Below are 21,846 nucleotides of genomic sequence, written 5' to 3'. Positions count from 1 at the left end.
GTGCCCATATAACTGATGCAATCTCATGGAACAAGAAGAGAGATTTGTCAGCATACCATTACCATTACACTTTAACCTTTTATATGAACATTTTTGAACTGTAACAAGCACTTCTGTGACTAGCACCAAGATGTCTTAGGGCTTTGTGTACTGAAATAAATGCCAAAATAAATAAAAAATAAATAAATACAGAGCAACATGATGGTAGAAGTCTTCTCCTACTATGTAGATGTCATATCTATACTAGCCCCACCCACTTCCCTTTTCACTAAATCAAAGGCCTTAAGAAATGCAGCACATTGTTAAGAGGCTACACCCTCTGAATGGGTGTGCTCCCTTGATGCCTGGGATCAGGGCAGCTGCCTGTTATGTGGTTGTCTCTGGAGGAAAGTATTACCTATCATTACAAAGTGATCAAACAAGAAACATGGCCATTCATGTTCTTTCATGTGGCAGGATCAGCCGGTAAGGCCACATCAACTTCCACAGGTCAGATGGCTCAAAGGAGCTGACACATGTGTGATACCAAAACAGATGTGGCTGCAATGATCATGACTAGTGCCATGCACCATGCCTTAACACAGTATTAGCTTATATTTAATGTTTACCCCGCCATTAGCATGTGGTACTTATGATCATCATAGTTTTAGTACTGGGGTGCATATCTTAAATGCAACCCCTGTACTGCAGAGACGTGGCTGTTTGAGAACAGGAGAATGAGTACAATTAAGCAAACTGAATATTGGTAATAAGCCACTCAGCCTAGTTAACATCATTGGCATGTTTCAAACCTATCAAAGTCGCCAGATGTATTACATATAGCTGAGAGTCTGCTAATGGCATGCCGTTCAGCTTCACTGAAGCATCAGAGTAGGACACATTAATTGGTTCTGAATCTCTATCGATATTAAAGGCACTATTTACTCTTTGTCATAATCTTTACAAATAGCAGATGATATTGAAAACAGGCATAATCAAATTGGTTGATATTGTGTGGCATATCCTAGATACCAGATTGTGCCAGATATAGAGCAGGATTTTACATGCGGAATTCATAATAATGGCCCAATTGAGTCAACAGATCTACCCACGAACAGGGAAAAAGTGTTGTTCCAAGAAGACTGTTTAGAAAATGTGTGGAGCGAGGAATTCAATAAAGAAATGACTAAGGAAAATTGTATCACTTCCACTAACAACACCATAATATCTGTGGTAAATTGGTCTACCCCGCGCGCCAAACATTCACAGGGCTAGATCAGGACAACATGGAGGAAAAGACGACTAGCTAAAGTCAGGCAAATGAATGCCAGTAAAATTGTCACTAAATCAAAAGAGAACACCAGTAACATTTTCGCCCATTCAGAGACTAAATATTCAGAAACAAAGTCTATTTCCGATTTTGGTACCTGGTCGAATCACCATGAGTCATCGACAGCGATAACAAGTAGTAAAGTTCTGAAGAATGTAAACCAGCCCAGGACCTTGGATAAATGGGTTAAGCATAACGCGACACATACACCACAAGTGAACAATATAAGATCTCAGCAAAGCAAAGAATATAAGGACAATTGAAGTGAAGAGGATACAACTGTACAAAAAAGTCAGCAGAGGGAAAGTAACAAAGATGATGTTGACTATTCGAGCCAAAGGATGAAAAGACATGAACCGGTTAAACATTATCAAAATGATAACATCAAAATGAATGAAATATATGCAACTGTGCATAGTTTATGAATAGTGTGAGTAATCTGAGGGTGTCCTCACTTCTTTCCCCAATATATCCTCCTCTCAGGTGGCCAAGTAAAGGCTGTCACTATCAGATATTGACCCTGGAGGTGGATATGCAAGGGAGACTCACCTGGGTGGAGGGGACATGGGGTGTGGGGATGAGGTACCCTTGGGTGAGTCATGGCATCCCCCATTTTCTATTTCGATGAGCCTAATATCCCCCAGGCCTTTGTAGGTTACTATCAGTCACTTCCTCATCTTTCCCATAAATCGTTTCCCAGTAGACATCAGTCAGGTACTGAGACGATGAAGAGACACACCAAAGCCATACATCCTCTCTTCAATAACTCTTACACACATGAACATCACTTTGGTAATGGGACGAGGAAGATGCATCAAACACTGAAGAAATACTCTTGGTTTGCCAAGGAGTGGTCTAGTCTTTCTGAAATCTTAATTGATCCTGGGAATTTTAAATCAGAGATGCAATGACAAGAGTGAGACTTCTGTTTCCCCGTGGGAACACAGCAGGGTGAAAAGCAGAGACCCGGAGAGGCTGCAGCAGATGAGCAGGAACTGGAGAGAAGCCAGATCGAGATATGCGAACAGGCCTGGAGAAGTGCAACTGGCATTGTGGAATGCTGCAGAGATGCTGGGGACCAGAGAGAAGCTCCCTGGGCATTCACAGCTGCAGGACCACGACAACAGTGTTTACTGGCGCTCCACGGAAGGCAGTGGGGTGAAGCTAAGTCCTTATGTGTGGAACCTGAGGCAGTGGAACGGTGTCACAAGGCAGCTAGTACAGAAGGAGCACCACACAGAAGGCGACAGACACGTGACTGGAAACCGGTCAGTCTGCAAAGAAGACAGAGGGATCCCAGGACATGTCGAATGCACAGCAGAAGCTAAGAAAACATGTAACAATTAAGAACCTGATTCATGGAAATGTTTTATAATGGTGCAATCAAATAGCAATCAAAAATGTTCCGTGAATCAGGCCCCATATGTTAGAGAACAGGGGCCCGGGAACTGTTAAAGAGGCATTGCAAAGAGTCAAGTAAACATTGCCAAAAGTTATTACTGAAATGAAAGAATGGTTGTAATGAGCATTGTTAAGAGTCAAACAAGCATTGCCAAGAGTCAAACAAGCATTGATAAGTATTACTAAGATAAATTAGTGGTTGAGAAACTGAAACTATATGCAAGAGGAAAGTGCGATGAAACTTGGCAAAGGACACCAGAGGTGTTGGTCAAAAGAATTGAGACAGTGAACAAGTTTCCTAGCAGGAGAGAATACTGGGAAGCCTATGATGGCTTGTGCAAACGAACTATAACAGAGACTGAGTTTCCTAGCAGGAGAGTGTACTGGGAAGCCGGTGTTGGTCTTTGTAAGAAAACGCTATTAAACAAGTGAATGGTGACAAAGCAAGCAATAATAAACCATCCAGGGTATGTGAAGTAAGAATAAATCAAGCCTCACTGTAAAGAAGAAACAGTAGCAAGATAACCTGGAAAACATATGCAGATGCAAATGAAGTGTGTCAGTTTTTATGTTACCTGTGATGGGTGGAACATGTGGTCCAACAACTGAACCTAGACCGAGTACAACCTCCCTGAGGAAAAACCACTTTGTGATTGAACCAAGGAAAATATGTGTAAACTGAAATTGAGGAAATGAACTTTATAAATTTGTTAAAGGTTACCATACTTGAAGAGCTGGGAATTATCCCAAGGAATTTTGCTATTTTGGACAATTGAGAGAGTTGAACGATTGTATTATTTGGAACATTGAGAGACTTGATTGTTTTGGGAAGGGAATCCCACTTTTTTGATAACTTGAACTATTTGAACCTTTGGAAGGGAAGCCCCTTTTCCAGCCAAGAGATGGAAGAAGCTCTGAACTTGTATTTGAACACTTTTCATTTGATGCTGACATCCCTACACATTGTATACAGTTAGATGTGAGGGCAAGCATAGGTTTTGGACACTGACAGCCATTTGCTTTGGACTTCCAGACACAGACTATCATTAGTTTCATTTAGGTAGGGAAATCCTGCCTTAGCATAGGGCAAGTTAGGCCTTTTTCCAGCCCACTTTTTAGTTAATAAAAGTGTATATCCCAAATCTCTAATCAGTTGACTTTGTGTACTTTGTGATGTCTTTACAGTAGACAATTAATTCTGGCTGTACTGCACAGGTCCTCTCAATTAGACTTATCAACACAAATTCCAACTAATCCAGAAAACACAAATTGGGCAATTGTACAGTTTACTTCAGCCTTAATTATGGAGTTGGTTTTGGCTAATTGGGACGTTGTTCTGGAAAATAGCTTTGAGTTTAACTATCTACCAGACAAACAAATAAATAATCTAACTAAGAAAAATTGAACCAATGATAGTGCAAGATAATCACACTGTAAAAGATCTAGAGATTATCATTGGCAAGTTAGCATCAGTGTTAGGAGATTTCATTGAACTAGCTCAAAAGAGTTAAGAAAAATTAAACAAAAAAACGAAATTATAGGGTATAGTGAAATAGGGCACATCATAATACTACATGGAATACTAGGGGCTTTAGTTCTTTTAAAAGAAATATACATGGTCAAACTTTGCTGACAGAATCAGACATATTTATTATACAGGAATCCTGGCTTACATATGATTACAATCAAGATGGCTAGAATATAATCCAGAGATTGGTACGTACCCATTTAATTTGCAGGCCCTCAGGGTGGCCTAGTTATAGGTGTCAGAAATGTTCTATCCCTAGAAGAGTTTAGGCCGGATAAAGTAAGTCAACATGGTATAGCTGGGTTACTAACATGGGAAGTTGAAGGCCAGCCTAACCAAATGCTAATAATTAACATTTATGACCCACCGAGAGGGTTCTTAATTAATGACTGGCTTCTACATAGACCAGTAGTTGTGTATATTGTTGTAGGTGACCTTAATATCCAAAATTCCCCATCTAGACCTATAAATAAAGAAAGGGATAATTGCGCTAACATCTCTAAAAATGTGCATGAAGTAGTGGCTTTGCATTTCCAAGTTGAAGAAGAAAGGGGATGTAACACGACACATTTATGGGAGGATATGTACATTTTAATCTAAGGCTCTTATATCGCGATATGAATATTGGCGGCCCATTTCCATAAAGCTGGTATAATGCTCTAAATAAATCATGGATTGATTATGTTTTTGTCCAGAATGACCTATTTAAAAGTGTTGCGAAGTTTGAATTGATAACTGATACACCTAGTGACCATGCATCAATTAGGATAGGCATGCAAGCTATTGTTAAAAGACCAGTTGCATTATTGCCGGGAACTTGTATTGTCAACACCACAGCTAATAGGTTAGTCTAGACAGAAATAAACAGAGTAAAGACTAATGAAGAGGCTATGAAATTATTCACAGATATAGAGAATATGACTAATTTCAAATTTGAAATGTATTACGCGAAAATGAAAACGGTTTTGGAAATTATGGGGAATGCTGTAATTAAATATTATAATACATTCACGATATATGATATGGCCGTTGCGCATATGAACAAACAATATAGGTCCAACCTTCACAAAATAAAAAAATTGGACCTTAAAAATACTGAAAACAAGGCAGTGATTAAGCTGTGAACCAATTATCGTAATTGGACTAGACAACATAAACATTTAACTGCTATTGCGGAGTGGCAAATCATGTATAATGCAATGAAAAAATCAGATTCACACACATGTTGGAATATATAAAAGCAACATACAATTTACCTAACTGTAAAAAATGAAATTAATCTGATCTCTGCAAAATGTTGGGAACATTACATACAGAATCTATATGTTACAATCTGTTAACATGATGACAATATGTTTAATTAAATATCTCATATGGCAATATATAATGCAGAGGGATTCATTATAACAGGAGAAGAGATTGAAGTAGTTATTCTTGAATTAAGAGAGTCGAGAGCGCCGGTACCTGACCGAGCGGCAAATAGTGTACAAGAGAAATTCACATGCTTGGGCCAATATTATTGAAACATTGTTTAAGGAGGTAATTTAGACAGGTGTAATCCCCAATAGCTGAAAGAGATCAATATTTGTACCCATTCATAAAAAATGACCATGAGAAAGTCCTGAAAATTATCGATTGCTGGCAATGGTGGATTCTTTGGCTTACGTATTTTGTCCATTTGTATTAAAAAAATTAATAAATGGATTCAATCAGACAAATAATTGAACAAAACAAACCTGGCTTTAGGACAGGATTCATCAATCTGGTTAATCTATGGAGACTCACTTCGTTGGTTTGCCATGCCCATCATTGTGAAAAAGAAGCGCTCTACATATGTTATGTAGACTGAAAGCCTTCAATACAGTAAATGGCCAGTGGTTGTGGTTGAAACTCCACAAATGGGGGCTTGACCCAATTACTTTGCACTTTGTTTTGTCCTTATATTCTCATACCTTCTCTCAAGTAAGGATTAATACTGATAGCCAAAGGGGTGCACATGTTGGAACAATTAATGGATTGAAACAGGGTGCACATTGGCCGCTGTCCTTTTAAATTTGCATATAGCAGAGCTTGATGATGCTTTAAGAAAAACTACAAATTAACCTCCTAAGATTGGCCGCTAACCAATGGGCTGGTTATCTAACGCCGATGATACGGTTATATTTGACCGTATTTTCATCGGATTGCAACATAGTGTGAGGGGTCAGCAATGTGTGGCGGACAACTGTTTGAAGATTGTTTGAAACATGCCATTTTATTAACGTAAAAATGATATTAAATGCCTCAGTCTTCCTACTCTGCTGAGGATTTCCCTGCCTAACAAAATAAAGGGAAATACTCTAACACAGGATTTCTGACCCTCACACTTAAAGATCAAATACAAAGAAAATGTATGGAAATTCAAATAACATCAACAATAATATTCACTGTTTCTTGATAACCTCTCAATAAGCTGTGCAAGTTCCTTTCCTTAGCATCCAATGTGAATTCATCTCTAATGTTCAACAAAAAATAAATAAATAAGGACATCCATGTAGGTAAGATAGTCTCAGATCAGTTATTGATGTTTCAATGTCAAACTAAAGTTTTGTTAACCAAAGTTCCAAAAATGGCAATTCTGCTCTCCTTGGTGAAATAAGGGATTTCCTCTTCCTCAAAATAGCACCAACGTTATCTCCATTCACAATGCTTTGCCTCCACTTCCAGTAGGCTAAGAAGACTTGCCACAGTTCAAAAGAAATACAGCTTCTGTAAATGTTAGTGAAACACATTTCTTGGTTAACAGGTATTAGTGCCCAGCGGGGGATTTGGCAGCCTCCCAGCAAATGAGGAGGCTCAGAATGAAGGCATTACCAGCGGTAATCCCTCCGCTCCAAGCCACCTCATGGCTGGAGGCCGCTATCTTCCTCCCCTACCAGGGAACGAGATTAGTGTGGCCCTCCCCCTCTTCTTTCCCTCTTCCCCCATCCACAGAATCGCCCCCACCCATTTCAGTCCATTTCAAAAGTGAACACGCTGGGAACCCTTCTGTCCCCAGCTCATCTGCTCCCAATCTGTGACAGTCCCTCGTTGAATTGAAGATGGGAATACACGTAGTCCCTTTTCTCCTTTCCATGGCGGCAATTTGCTTTGCTTACTTTCTTTTAATGGGCACCATGGACAGAGAGAAGGAACTACGTGTAGTCCCTTCTCCCGTTTCCATGGCGGCCATTTATTTTGTTTAATTTTTCAATGGCCGCCATGGAAAGCGAAAATTGACTTTGTTTTACCTTCCCTGGTGGCCATTTTTTACATTTTATTTTTCAGTTCCGAAACACCAGAGCATTTTGGAAAAAAAACAAAAATGCTTTTAGTTCCCCGGCCTGTAACTATGGACCCGGGGTAATACGTGAAGTGGTAATGCCCCCCCCCTGCCTGGGGCTTATTGCTTAATTATGTGGCAAGTTGCAAGATTACGATTCACAGTAGATATCTTTGTCAGGATGACTTCACAGGGCTGCTGCTTCTACTCCAACAACTTCACTTCTTCTAATGTTTACCATGAGGACATTCTCATCTGTCTCATAGTACTGCACTTTGCGTGTACTACTGAATTGTTGTAACTACTGACAGCCAGATACATCACCACAGTTTCAGTACTTTGGTTTTCCACAACAGCTTTAGTACTTTAAATTGTGTTGGTTCTGACAAGAATTATTTTAAGGCACTTCAACACCTTCAAATAGGCAAGGCACTCTTCATCTGAATATCTCTCTTCAAAAGGGCAGCCTCTTTGCGTTTCTTGTCAAAACAACAACTTAGGTCTGCCTTTATGACCCACTTCTCTATGTCGCTTAAAGTCTTTGGCAAGATAGGTTGTGTCAACTTCAAATAATATTCATGAGCAGCAAGATTCCCTTCTCCAACTTTGCCCTCATCTCTCTGCCAACTGTTAGCCAAAATAATATCCCAGAAGCCTTGGTGCCACTCTCTTCGCTTCTGGTAATGCTTGCACACTTGTATCTTAGGCAAGGTCAACTTATATTAGGCTCACAGTATTGGTTAGGTTGTTTCTGGCTTTTAGAAAGGCTGATTTCAGTTTTTATAGGGGAATTCTCTTGACGTGGGCAATGCTTGCTCTCTCTTTATCTGTAAATGCAATGTTTAATCACATTATTTCTTTTATGAGCATTTAATGCTTATGTGAATAAAGATGCAAAGTTCACTCTTCCCTTGAAAAGGCTAAATTAGGCACACACAAACAATCACTTCTTCATACAGTTTACACCGTTTAAAGAGGTTAACAATGGCTTTCTGCAGTGTTTTCTCTTCACATGAGTGAAAGAGAAATTACTGATCATATGAAAGTGCTACTTTTTCAATGTCCCATTGGTAAAAAGTCAACAAACTTCAGCTTGCTTCTGCTTATACGCAAGTGAAGATTGAACTGGATACTGTTTCCTGCAGTGCTCGCGCAAGTAATCAGAACGCTCGCTTTGACTCACTGGCTTGTGTAATCCTTGTTATCCGGTTGTACAAATTCCTTGGCTTCTGGCAAAACCTCTGCTGCTTCTGGCTTCACAGGGAGCCACACGCTTCCTCGCTGACGGTGTCTCCGGTCCAGCCACTCAATTAAGGAGCCCCTCTCGCTCATGAGATCCACGGCTATACAGCACCTCCTCGCCTCTGTCTCCGAGACACTTCTGGCATGGCAATCTCCACAATTAAGGTCACATGGGGAAAGTCAGCCTTCATGCATGCCTTCCGCTGATCAGCCTCTGTGGGGAACAGGGCGGTCACAGAACAAGCAGGTGAAATCTGCTGCATCAACATTCCGGCGTTCCTTTGGTTCTCCCACTTCTGCCTGGATTGCCAACACTGTGTCATTTTCTTTCTGCCTCTTCTACTAGAGCAAGCATTGCAGCCACAGTTCCAGCTCCTTCCTATTGTCTGCACCTGAGGGGGCCTTTTATGCCTCTGAGGTTCTTCCAGGTGTGGGCTTTTAGGCTTAATAGAATGAATGATGCTACAACATGCCTCTTCAGCCCTCATCCCTGCGACAGTACTCATGGGATTGTGGGACTTGTAGTCCTCAAAAATAAAGTTAGTTATTTTAAGTAACTGCTTAATTTTAAGTGTATACTTACTTCCCTTAAAGTGACTTAAAAGGAGAACCATTTGAATTATTTGTTACAGAGGAAGACAATTTACTTAAGACAATATTTCTGAATTCCTCTACATTATACATTTGAGAGTAAGGAGGGTGTTTATCCTAAAATGACTTGAAGGGCCTTTCTGTTGGTAAGTTTTGCTCAGGTTTTATGGTACTTGTGGCCAGAGCCACACATCGTATATGTGGTTCAGATACATGACAATAAGCCATTACCTGTCTTCGCAACCTTGGAAGGTTTTCCCTTTCAAACGACAAATACCTTGTCTCATCCCATGAGTTCACCTCCCGCAGTACACCACCCCCAAGGTCAGGATCAGGAAGCGTCTGTCGTTCCTTGGCACCTGGGAGAAGACTTTAGGCAGGGTTTTAGTGAGGGATCCATAGGATTTGTCACAATAGCCCATCAGCATTGTGTGAGTTTTCAAATATAAATGATCTGACACTTAATCTGAAAAAAACAAAGATAATGATTATGAATGCTAAGATGAATAAATATAAGAACTTTGTTTGGAAATTAGAAGGTACTAATACTGATATAGTAGATGTAGAGGAAATGAATGTAAAGACGAAAAATGGGACTGTGTTAAGAATATTGAATACTTGGCTACAAAGACCACTTTTGCCGCATACGTTACTCAGGGATTTACAATCAGAAAACCTTTTAAATATATTTATAAAATCGGGAACTCTGAAGTGCATGATTTATAGTGAGATTGCAATTTGAACATTTAGCTATCCTTGAACGTAGAGGAGTGTGAACAAAAGTACCATATGAAGAAATAATTTGGTGTATTTGTAACAACAGTACATAATCTACTCACCACTTTTTAACTGCATGCCCTAAATTGCTGAATGTTTATGATAAAGGTTATGCAATGTTTGTTTCAGAGATCGGAAACATTCAGAATGATCAAATTTGGTCACAAATGTTCTTTAGGGATAATTTAAAACTGAGTTTTGCTATGTTTTATATTTGCCAATTAATTTTAAAATAGTATTTATACATCTGTGAAGAATAATTATGACGAGAAGTACTTTAGATTTGAGATTTTACATTGAATAAGATTTTTAAGCAACAGATGAAATAACAAGGAAAGTCAGTTTTAGTTTTTAGTAATAATCGAAAAATATGTGTGTTTTATGTAAGCAATTGATTGTTTTTAATGTTTGTATTGTATCTATTGTAAAGTGTGTGTTAATGAAATATACATTTTCCTTGTGAATTGGAAGTTTGACTTAAAGTGGCTGTATTTAATGTGGCTGTGTAATAGGTCAATGGTATAATTTTACCAATACAACTAAAAAAAGATTTAATAAAAGGAAAAGCACAGCTGAGTTGACATTGTACACAAGGATACAAATTATCAAAATGTTCCCTTTTATCCAAAACATGAAGCCAATTAATTTAGCATCAATTTTGCTGCTTATATGTTTAGCCTCAATCCGTAGTAGAGAAAGTTTTCACTGGGGCAAAAATGAATCAGACTGTTTCATTTACTATGTTTGTTGCGTAATATGAAATGACATGTGATATAGACACTTCTTTTTATGTTATCCAACAAACATAGGACAACATTCCAATTCATGCTTGCACTAGTGCCAATATTTTTAGATGATGTTGATTGTGACTATACCCAGTTTGCTCCATTCTGTGTTATTTAAGCATTTGCCCAATTTTTGCCACTGAAGCAAATGTTAGGTAATCTGGACCCAGGTTCTGTTTCAATATGCCATGACCAAGCAGTTAACTGATTGGAGGTCATAGGTCCTGCTAGCAGGAAAATCTTTGCAAATGCGAGGACCCAATAACTCCATTGTTTCTTGTAGCACCTCACTCCACTTCATGTAATTGGAAGAGCAAATTTGGAGGAAATAGAACAAAGAATGAACCGGTCCCAGATATACACATGTGTGTAAGAGCCAGTAAAATGGATGGAGAAGCCAATGTGAGAAGAAAACTGCCATGAATTGGGATCATTGTTGGTTTGTTGCAGTGTGCAGGCTGAATAAGCGGTTTAGCCACTTGTCACAAATGACACAGAAATCAGTCAGAGTCTAAGGGTCAGCTGTCTAAAATCCTTAAAGGATTTCCTAACTGTCTTTAATCTATCCAAGTGTTGGTATGCTAATGGGGAATTGGGAGAATGCCCCGCACTTACTCAGTTTGATTCAGGCTTTTTCACTGAATCCCATGCCCACCTCTTGTCTCCTGCTCTTAATATCTCACCCTCAACCTTACTCCCACCAATCTTCTATCCCTCTGACGTGTCACTCCTCCTGGTTCTCCTTTGATGTAAATTTTCCTCTGACTCTAATCCACCACTTCTCTTGTCTGCTACTCTTCCCCTCCTCCACACTAATAGTCCCCTCCTAAAGTGTTTGCTGTTCTCCCACCAACAGCTTAAACAACATCCTTTCACTCTGTTCCATTCAATTCCATTCTCTTCATAAACTAAACTCTCAACTCACCTGGCACACAAATGCATATACTCACCCTCCAGAACCACTTCAACATCTAAGCCAAAACCTTACCTACTCCATGAATCTCCTCCACATGTGCCACCCATTTCTTCCGCCTGTTGGTCTCTTGGTCCACCTGCACATCTGACCTCATCTGAAAAACCCACACTTCATGTTTGTGTCACATGTTTAAATCTTCTTCACCCACTGGGGATTTGCCACCTCTCCCAGCCAATCTGGCCCTCTTTTCCCCTCCCGCGGGGCATGTAAGTGCAACTGGGTGTCTTGGAAAGGGGTGCAAACCTCCCACCCAATGTACTCTGTGTAGATCTGCCATCTAGTAACCATGCAGTCCAATGTTACTGTTTGTGTTTTGGGTCCCTGACCAATGGACCATTCAGGAAAGTGTCTCCATGGAGGTTGTGTTTTTCTCCATTTTGGTTTCACGGTGGTCCAGGACTTTCTGCGCTCCTGTGCTGCTCATTGGCTTCCTCTGCCAGCTCTTCCTGAATTTCTCTCCTACTACATATGGTCACAGTCCTCCCTTCCGCATTGCCAGTGTCCCCAGACTTCTTCGGAGGCTATCATTTGGTTATGAACTGTGGCTCTCCCTTCCCGTATCATCTCGTCTCATTGAGTATCCTTTCTGTCCATCAGCTGGAACTCCATTCTTGACTCCGGCGGCGGGAATTCTGCAAGTAACAGAAGATACTTGAGAGATCTGAGAAAGAAAGGCTGGTGTTAATGGTATGCTCAGAACAATCCTGGCACTGTAGGCACCAGAACTCTGGGCCTTTATTTCTGGTGCCACCAAAGCTAGGAGTGGCTGGGGACATTCCTGGACATTCTCCACAATTAGCTAGGAGCTATTAGCTAGAAGGGGCTCTTATCCTCTCTTTAAAAGGCCAGGCAATGACTGGCAGACATTTTTGCTAGCATGAAATTGAACATGAGTGGTGCAGCATGCTTAAAAGCAAGAGAATCAGCGAGCTAAGTCAAGAGAGTGTGCTCTGCCCTGCAGCAAGGTTAAGAAAGGCAAATTGCTCAAGAGCCTCTAAGTTTTTCAGTAAGCTAGGGGGAATGTAGATTTCCAAGTGGGCCAGCAACAAGCTTGAATATTAATCTGAATTGCTAATTGATTTCTCTGGAAGGCTTGGACAAAGATGGGTAGAGACACATCGATCATCGATCATGCATTTCAACATTCATCCTGGAAGCCGGTTAGTGTGGTGTCCCAACGGCCCAACGTCTCCTACGGGTCACATGCATCCATTAGTTCCAATACTTTGTATGTTCCCAAGCTTCCACTAGGTCCCTGGTGAGTATCTCTGGGGATAACCTAGCTGATGTAAAGTATCTCCTAGAAGAAGGAAGGGTGGCATTAGTTGAGAAGAAGCAGAATGAAGCTGATGATCTACCATAGTGAAAGCAGAAGGCTGTAGAGCAGAAGAATTGGGATTTTGTAACGCTGCACAGGATGCTGCAGAGGATGGACCTTGAGGCACAGAAGGAGAGCAGAAAAAACTACTTTAGGAAGGGAAGTGTCTCCAGTAGAGGCCCCAAAAAATTATAGTCTCCACATGCTCAAGAACTTAGTCTAGCGATATGAGGAGGTGAAAGATATTTTTGACTGGTTTGAAAAATTAAGCTTAGCTTTCTGCCTTCAGGTGGTGGAAGATGGGTTGTGGGTTTCTACCGAGGGTTGGGTCTGATGTAATTTCTGAAATAAAGTTGAATTGATATTGAAATTGTAATCATTCATTTAACTCCTGAGGAAAATTTACATTCATATAAACATGAAGGTTGCCGTCCTTCGGAGGGTCTAAAAAACTCTAGTAAAGCAGCGTTCTCCAGAGAGCTCACCAAGAAGGGGAATGCCTTTGAGCCATTTCCACATCAGAATCTGAAGAATATGTGTGGTTGGGTCACAGAAAACAAAGTTGACACTTTCAAGTGTAGTTATAATTTCTGTTGCATGTTAGAATATCTTAAATAATTGTGAAGTGGATTTATACCGACATCTAGTGTACAAAGGTCTCACAGACCCTAGGGTCCTTTCAAAGGCCGACAAGCATCTGAATACTCAACCCCAGAAGAAGTGTCAGGTGCCTACATCTAATTCAAAGAACAAGGGCAATGGTAAAAGCAAACCAAAGGAGAGTAAAGACAAAGGTTTGCACTCTCCTACTAAGAAAGGGGCCCTAAGCATTTAAGGGTAAATTCTAGCCACATATATCATCCACTGCTACAGAAAGGAGAAGTGAGGGCCCCTCTAGCACCAGGGCACCCACATGTTCAGTTCCACTGAGCTGCTTTGTTTGTGGAGACTGGAAACCTAGAAAGGGAGATCCTGCCTGCAAGTGTAGACCCAGGCCAGCTGTGGGTCATATACTCTCATGTTGGAGGAAGAGGCGGTATGTGGGTGCTTCATAGATAATGAATTCCCTCTAGGACAGGGGCTGGCCAAATATACCCTAGTATCTCTGAATGGGAAAGATATTGTGTCTCCAACTGAGGCCATTGTTTCTACTAATACTGAGATATGTTGGATAAGATATTCCTAAATAGCAACATAGCCTAAATACAAATGCCATGATACTGCTGCTAGCATTACCACTGTCTGTCATTGATGGGTACAAGAGGACCAGATCATTTCCTGTCCTGACACAGTAGTTAGGAGGTTTAATGCCTTACTCGATGTCCACTGGCTATTGTGGAATTTGGTTGGAGAGGTGACTGTTCTTAACTCTGCGTTGATGTAATAATGTGATTCAGGGGGGCTGTCTGTTAGGCAATGGGCTGCCCAAGAAAGAAATTGTTGCCACAGTCACTGGATCTAGGGCCAAGGAAGCAGAACGAGGACAAATCTGTGTGTACATGGGGCCAGGGGTGCATAAAGCTGGAGATGGTGAGACACCTGCAAAGCTGGTAGTGCCCAATCCATTGGAAACACTTCCAGAGAGGGCCTAGTGGTCACTGAAGTGCCTATTGCAGTGGCAGCAGCTTCAGTGATCTCAAGATTGTCTACTGGCGTACAACTACAACCTGGGATGGAGGACACAGTGGTATCAGATCTCATGGGCCTACCATGACAAAGTGACTTAACCTCACCTAGCAGCCCAATTCAGTCTGACATTTCCCAGGTACAGCATGGCTGCACCCCTCTGGCTGATCTATGTGAACAGGTAGAGAAACAGGCTCAGTGGGAAGGCTCTGGGATGTTCAGTTTGTACTGGGAGAAGGGTCTCTTGTAAAGTGAGGACAGGAATTATGAGGCAGGGTCCAACTGAAGGTTTGGTGGGCCCCAATGCCACAGGAGGTTCCTACTGACCTGGTTTATGATATTCATTTGACTGGTCGCTGAGGAGTGACCAAGACAGCTGACAGGCTGTCTGGCCATTTATACTGGCCCTAGATGGGAGTAAAACAAGTTTCCTAGTCCTATCATACTTTCCTCCAAGCATCCAGAAAGTCTGGCAGAGCCCTAAAGGCCCCCTTAATTCTACCAGTGGTTGAGAGGCATTTCAGGAGTATTTGCAGGATAGTGTGTGTTCTTTATATCCTCCGACAACCTCAAGGAGTCAGTACATTTTGGTAATGGTAGACCATGCCATTCTGTAGCCAGAGGCTGTTCCTCTTACGGAGCATCAAAGCCCATGGTGTCGAAGGATTTTATAGGCAGATTCTCTGGTGTCATGTTTCTTAAAGAGGTTATTTCTGACAAGATATCTAACTTCATATTCGTATATGTGATGACTCTGTGGGATGAATGTTGACTAACTTACAAGTTTTCCACAGCCTTTCCCCCCAAGACAAATGTACTTGCTGTGGGGTCCAACAAGACCCTGGAAGGAACGATATGTGGCTGGCAAGAACCCCTGAAGAGAAAGTGGGATGTTCTCCTGTCATGCCTTTTGTCCGCCTACCAGGAGCTACCCCAGCACAGTGTATGTTTCAGTCCCTTTGAGTTCTTATTCGGCCATCCTGTGGTGGGGTCGCTAAGTCAGGTGTGGGAAAGATGGGAGGCCAATCACTGAACTTCTTCCCACGTCATGGTGGACTATGCACTTGACCTCACAACCAAAACGGCCAATTACATAGAACAGTAACTGAGTGCATACCAGGCCAAATGGTCTGGATCATGGAAGCAGTTTAGTCCAGCACCCCTCAGGACAAAATGACATGGCCCTATGTGGTGCTGGAGAAAATCAGTGATGAACAAACTCATAGATACCAATGTCCCAAGGCAGGCTCATTGGGTCTTCCACATCAACCAGCTAATGCCTCATTACAGTAGGGATGACTTAGTGATGGCTCTACAGACTTATGATGAGACTGAGGAGAAATGGGAAATATCCCCCCCCAGACTTGTTACACACAAAGACAACTGATGGTTCTCTAGAAGGAGTCCTGATCTCTCCAGGCCTCACTGAATTTCAATTGTGGGCTGCCAATACTTGCTGGGCCAGTTTGCAGGTATGTTCTCACTGACTCTAGGAAAGATTGATTGATTTATCCATGATAGCTATACTGCAGACAGTCAGTGAAGAGTAGAATTCACCAGATGTCTGACAAGGTCAAGACACCATTAAGGAAGAAGCTGCCAAGATGTTGAGCTTGGGGATGATTTAGCAATCTACAGTGGGCTCAATTCTCTCAGCAAGAAAATGCACACCCTATACCTAGGGCAGACACATTGCTTGACAGATTAGGCACTGGCCAATTCTTGAGTTAATTTGACCTCATGGCATGATACTGGCATGTTTGCTAACAGATGAAGCAAAGGAGAGGTCAGCATTCTCCACTCCAGTAGGGGGCTCCCAGTTCACTGGTATGTCCTTTGGGTTAGGAATGCCCCTGTCACCTTTAAGAGGATATGAACCAGTTACTGGCAGTACTAGAGGACTTCAGAGTTGCACCCTTAGATGGTATTGCTCTATTCAATCACACTTGGGATGACCATCTATCCCATCTGAAACAGGTTCTTCAAACCATGCCAAACTCTGGCATCACTATCAAGGACCCCATGTGCCAGATAGTGCAGGGAACTGTGACTTAGTTTGCACACCAAGTGGGTGATGGCAAGAACCATCCTCTCCAGGCCATAGTCCAGGCAGTGAAGGATTGGTTTGCCCCCCACAACCCAGACTGAAGTGATAGCCTTCCTGGCCTCATGGGTTCCTACTGTCGTTATACAAAGGGCTATGGGGAACTTGCTATTCCCCTTGATATGATATGATTGGTTATTTATAACACACTTAATACCCAGAGGTTTTTAAGTGCGGACCCGGGGTTCGAACCTGTGTTGCTCCGTGTTGCTCGTGCTCCGTGTTGTCGTGCTTCCAAGGCGAGCACGTTTCCCCTGAGCTATCCTCCCTAAACTATGTTATGCCTAGAATATTGCCAAAGAAGGTCACCAGTACCAATGCCTGTCATACATCCTTCTAGAGCTTGAAGGATGGTCTGTGCTAAGGTCCATTTAAAAGAACTCAGATTACGTTCAGGAATTCATCTTTCAGACAGACGTCTGTGAATTTGGTGTTAGTGCCGTGCTAGAGCAGATTAACTCCAAGGAGGTCAAGCAACCTTGTACATACCTTGGTAGGTGCTTGACCAAATAAGGACACAACTAGGACACAATCAAAAAAGATTATTTTGCAGTAATTTTGGCAGGTCACAACTGAGCCGGTGTGCCCCTGAACTAATTCCAACTAATGTTTTTTTATTATGTAGAGAAGAATTAAACATGTAGGGTGAATGTGGAATGAAGTTTGAATGAGAGAATTTGTTTCTGGAGTGAGTGAATGACCAAATTTTGCTTATTGAATTGCACTTTCTATTGAAAATTCTAGCACTTAAATCTAACATTGTTGATGAGGAGCTGGTGACCGCTTTTTGATAATTGCAATGTATGTTTTGTAATAACATTGTATTTTCTGAATATCTGTCTGCTGCTGTATTAAGAAAGTAATGCTGCTATTGGTGACGCTAAACTGAACTAAATTAAATATTCTATTGTGAACTAATAAATTGTTGATTTTTACATAGTATTACACTCTGATTTAACTGAAATGATTTGACCTGTGAGTATTTGTGTATTTGCAAGGATATTATCCGATAGAGGGATTGCTTCTATGGGTCGTTAAACAACCCTCTTTTCTCATTGTGGTGTGAGGCGCATGCTGAAAACCTACATATTTCAGTGTCACCTCACTGTCCAAACAGAGGACATACCTCATTGATGGGCATGTAGGGAGACGATCCCAAATTATTGTGTTGGGCAATATCCTTACAGGGATTGGAAATGGACATCCAACACCAGCAGCACTACAATGCAGGTGCCTTGGTAGCTATTTTCTCCAGAAGGATGAGCTAGAACCTTTGACATGTGAGTCTCAATCGTTTTGGCTGGAGGGCATGTGAAGGATTGCAACCCTGCAAGGGTGTAGAAGACCTAGCTTTTTTGAATTTTATAAAAAATAAAGTAATGCTGTTGATTTCATCTTCGAATGCCCCCTTTCATTAAACCCATGCCAAAAGTATAGTGTACACCTCTGCCCTTCTCACTCAGTATCCTGATCTGCAACACCTCCTCTCCAGTTGCAAATAGCAGGATGCTAGGATACTAGCTGCCTTTTGTATAGGCCACATCCGCCGGCAGGTGGAAAACGCCGGCGGCCTCACCCGAAGATCCATACAAAGGCCCCTGCTTGCCCCCTGTTCGCGTCATGGAGCGGAAGGGAGCGCTCTGCCTCGAACTTACTATACTTGAGGTATGGATCTTGTCCTAGTATAATGCATCGGTAAGCACTGTTACTGCATCCTGATTCCTATTGTTCTACGTATGCTGCAAGTAATTACTATGTGAAGTATTGTCACGACCACAACTGCTTATTATGGCTGCACAATCCTCATTACTCAGCTAGTATAAGGATCTGTAAAGATTGTCCCTATTCCAAACTGAATGTTCGCTAGCCTCGCCTTCTTACGTATTGTCCCCAAAGTAGTCGGTTATAAACTTTTATTGCTACATTTGCCTGAGTCTAAGTGACATGCGATATAATTTATAGCAAAATTCATCTCCACGTAGTGCAATTTGCAGGTGCCCCATGGCACTTCGCTCACTCAAACTCACTGTACTCTAGGCATACCCAGTTAAATCATCTTGGCCTATTGTGATTTCCTGCGTTTTATAGCATCCTGCTCACCTTTGTAGGCTGTGCTTTTAGGCTCATCTAGCCAAATCAAATCTGCCTATTGTGATTGTCTGTGTTTTTAGCATCCTGCTCACCTTTGTACACTGTGCTCTTAGGTCCTTCTAGCCAATTTGAATCTGTCTATTGTGATTGCCTGTGTTTTTAGCATCCTGCTCACCTCTGTACATTGTGCTCTTAGGCTCTTCTAGCCAATTCAAATCTGCCTATTGTGATTGCCTGTCTTTTTAGCATCCTGCTCACCTTTGTACACTGTGCTCTTAGGCTCATCGAATCTGCCTATTGTGACCTACGTCTCACTACTAAATATGCCAGGCCAAAGTATACCTCACTTCATCCTGTTACTAATCACCATACAACTCCTTATCATCAGCTTAGTAGTCCACCCTAACGGAACCATTCTAGATGAGAATAGATCCTACCCACTCAATTTTCTAATCATGGCGCCTAATTCCAGTAGCCCCGCTCCCTCCAACCACCACCCTTGCAAGTCTACAGGAGACTATACTATGGTCCCTTGCACTACGTCTAATAGAAATCTTAAATTATGTGCCATACTTCTGAAAATATAGGCTCTGACCAGATCTCTACTACCTACCAATAAGAAAAACAATTGCTACCGCATTACGACACCCACCACTGCCAAATGGCCCACCTCCCGATCCATCTTCTGTGCCTCCGATACTCAGACACTACACACCTCTCCAAGGCTTCGGCTCTTAACACCCCTACCTCTTGACTAACCACAGTCAAAGTAGACAATCAACCCCTCAACAGAGCTCTCCTTAATGCAAGGTCCCTGGTGGCTCATGCCATCGATATAGCCAACCTAATTATAGAAGACAGCCTGAACTTCCTAGCCATAACGGAATCTTGGCTAGACAATGCCGCAGGACCCACACTCATGCTAGACATCCCAGAAAGATTTACTATCTCCAGACAAGATAGAGATAGATCCCGAGGTGGTGGATTAGCTATCATTTCCAGAGAGAATTTATCTATGAGAATAGTTGCTCCCCAAGATTTGCAATCCTGTAAATCCCTTTCTATTAAACTACCTTTAAACAACTCCCAATCACTTATCATGCATGTAATATACAGACCTCCTGGACCCATTGGTGCATTTGAGGAGGACCTGCACAATATACTTTCCAGTAATCTCAAACCCACCTCCCAAGTACTGCTGCTTGGCGACTTTAACTTAGGCCTTAATGATCCCTCAGATAAACAGGCCCTACAAATCGCAAACTCCCTCAATGCATTAGGACTTACACAAAAAGTAAACGCACAGCCACTATTACCTCTATTTCTCCCTATCCTGGACTGACCACTCCCTCGTGTCCTTGGCGCTATCCACTACCAGGCCTATAATCACAGCTCCTCAAGTAGCGCCACCCTGTCTAACAAGAATGACAAAGAATATCACAGTGGACAGTGTGATTCCCAATATTCTACCTACCCTAAATTCTCTGCCAGACAACCTCGACCCAAGTACCTTGGTGCAGGAATACAATAAGATTATGCTCTCCACTCTGGACAAAGTCACCCCTCTCAAACTGAGACCAAGTAAAGCCAAAGCACACCTCAATGAGTGGTTCACTCCACAATTAAAGGACTTGCGACTATTAAAAAGAAAATGTGAAACCACCTGGCGGCTCTGCACTTCCAATGAGAATAAAAAGAAGCTAACGTCCACTGCATCATACTACAAAAAATACAAATTTCCAGGCAAAACGAAACTCCTATAATGAAGGTATTGCCAATTCTAATTCTATTATCAAAGAATTATTTACAATACTAAGAGTCCCCTATCTCCACACCCGATATCTGTATCAAAAATAAGACCTGGTGCTCAGAGATCCAACAAGCCCTAACTAATAAAATAAATACCCTACAAACCAAAATAAAAAATAAGAAAGATACCCTGAACCTACCTCAACCAACTAACTCTCCCCCACTGAATAAAAACATTTCTGCTCAAAATAATAGAATCTGTTTCACCAAAACCTCCATCCTTGAAGTGGAAAAAACCATCCTTTCACTCAAACCGTCCAATTGTAAAGGAGATGTCTGCCCAGCATACATCATAAAAGAGGCCACGAGAGACCTCTCCCCTTTCATCTCCAAACTGATCAATGCCTCATTTTCCTCTGGCACCATCCCAGTCAATCTCAAACAATCCTGGGTTATCCCTCTTCTGAAGAAGCAAACTTTAGACCCACTAATCACCACCAACTACCGCCCTATTACAACGGTACCAGTTTTACTCAAAATTCTGGATAAAGTTGCATACCTGCAGATCCAAAAATACCTTGAACTGCATAATCTCATAGGGGTCAGACAATCAGGATTTCGCCCGCTACATGGGACGGAAACCGCACTGATAGATTTGAAAACGCAAATCGATGAGCTGAGAGATAAAGGGAAGACAGCACTACTGTTGCTACTTGATCTCTCAGCTGCATTCGATCTGGTGGATCAGAAGGTCCTCTGTAAGCACCTTGACACAGCAGCCCATTTCTCCATAGGCGCTGTCAAGTGGATAGAATCATTCCTGAGCAACAGACCATCAGAGTATTCTCCCCATCAGCAGCTGCTGATCCTACCCCAATCATGTGTTGGGTCCCCCAGGGCTCTTGCGTATACCAACTATGTACAACATATTCACCAAACCATTGTTCGATGATTTGGATCTTCTGGGTGTCACCTACACTAATTACACAGATGACACTCAGATTCTCTTACCACTTTCCGGGAATCATGGCCGGGACTTGGCGTTGGT

Source organism: Ambystoma mexicanum, chromosome 5p (assembly GCF_040938575.1).
Source record: "Ambystoma mexicanum isolate Mex_15411 chromosome 5p, UKY_AmexF1_1, whole genome shotgun sequence".
NCBI classification, from domain to species: domain Eukaryota; kingdom Metazoa; phylum Chordata; class Amphibia; order Caudata; family Ambystomatidae; genus Ambystoma; species Ambystoma mexicanum.
The sequence above is the reverse complement of the archived record's forward strand: the minus strand, read 5'-3'. Positions refer to the sequence as shown.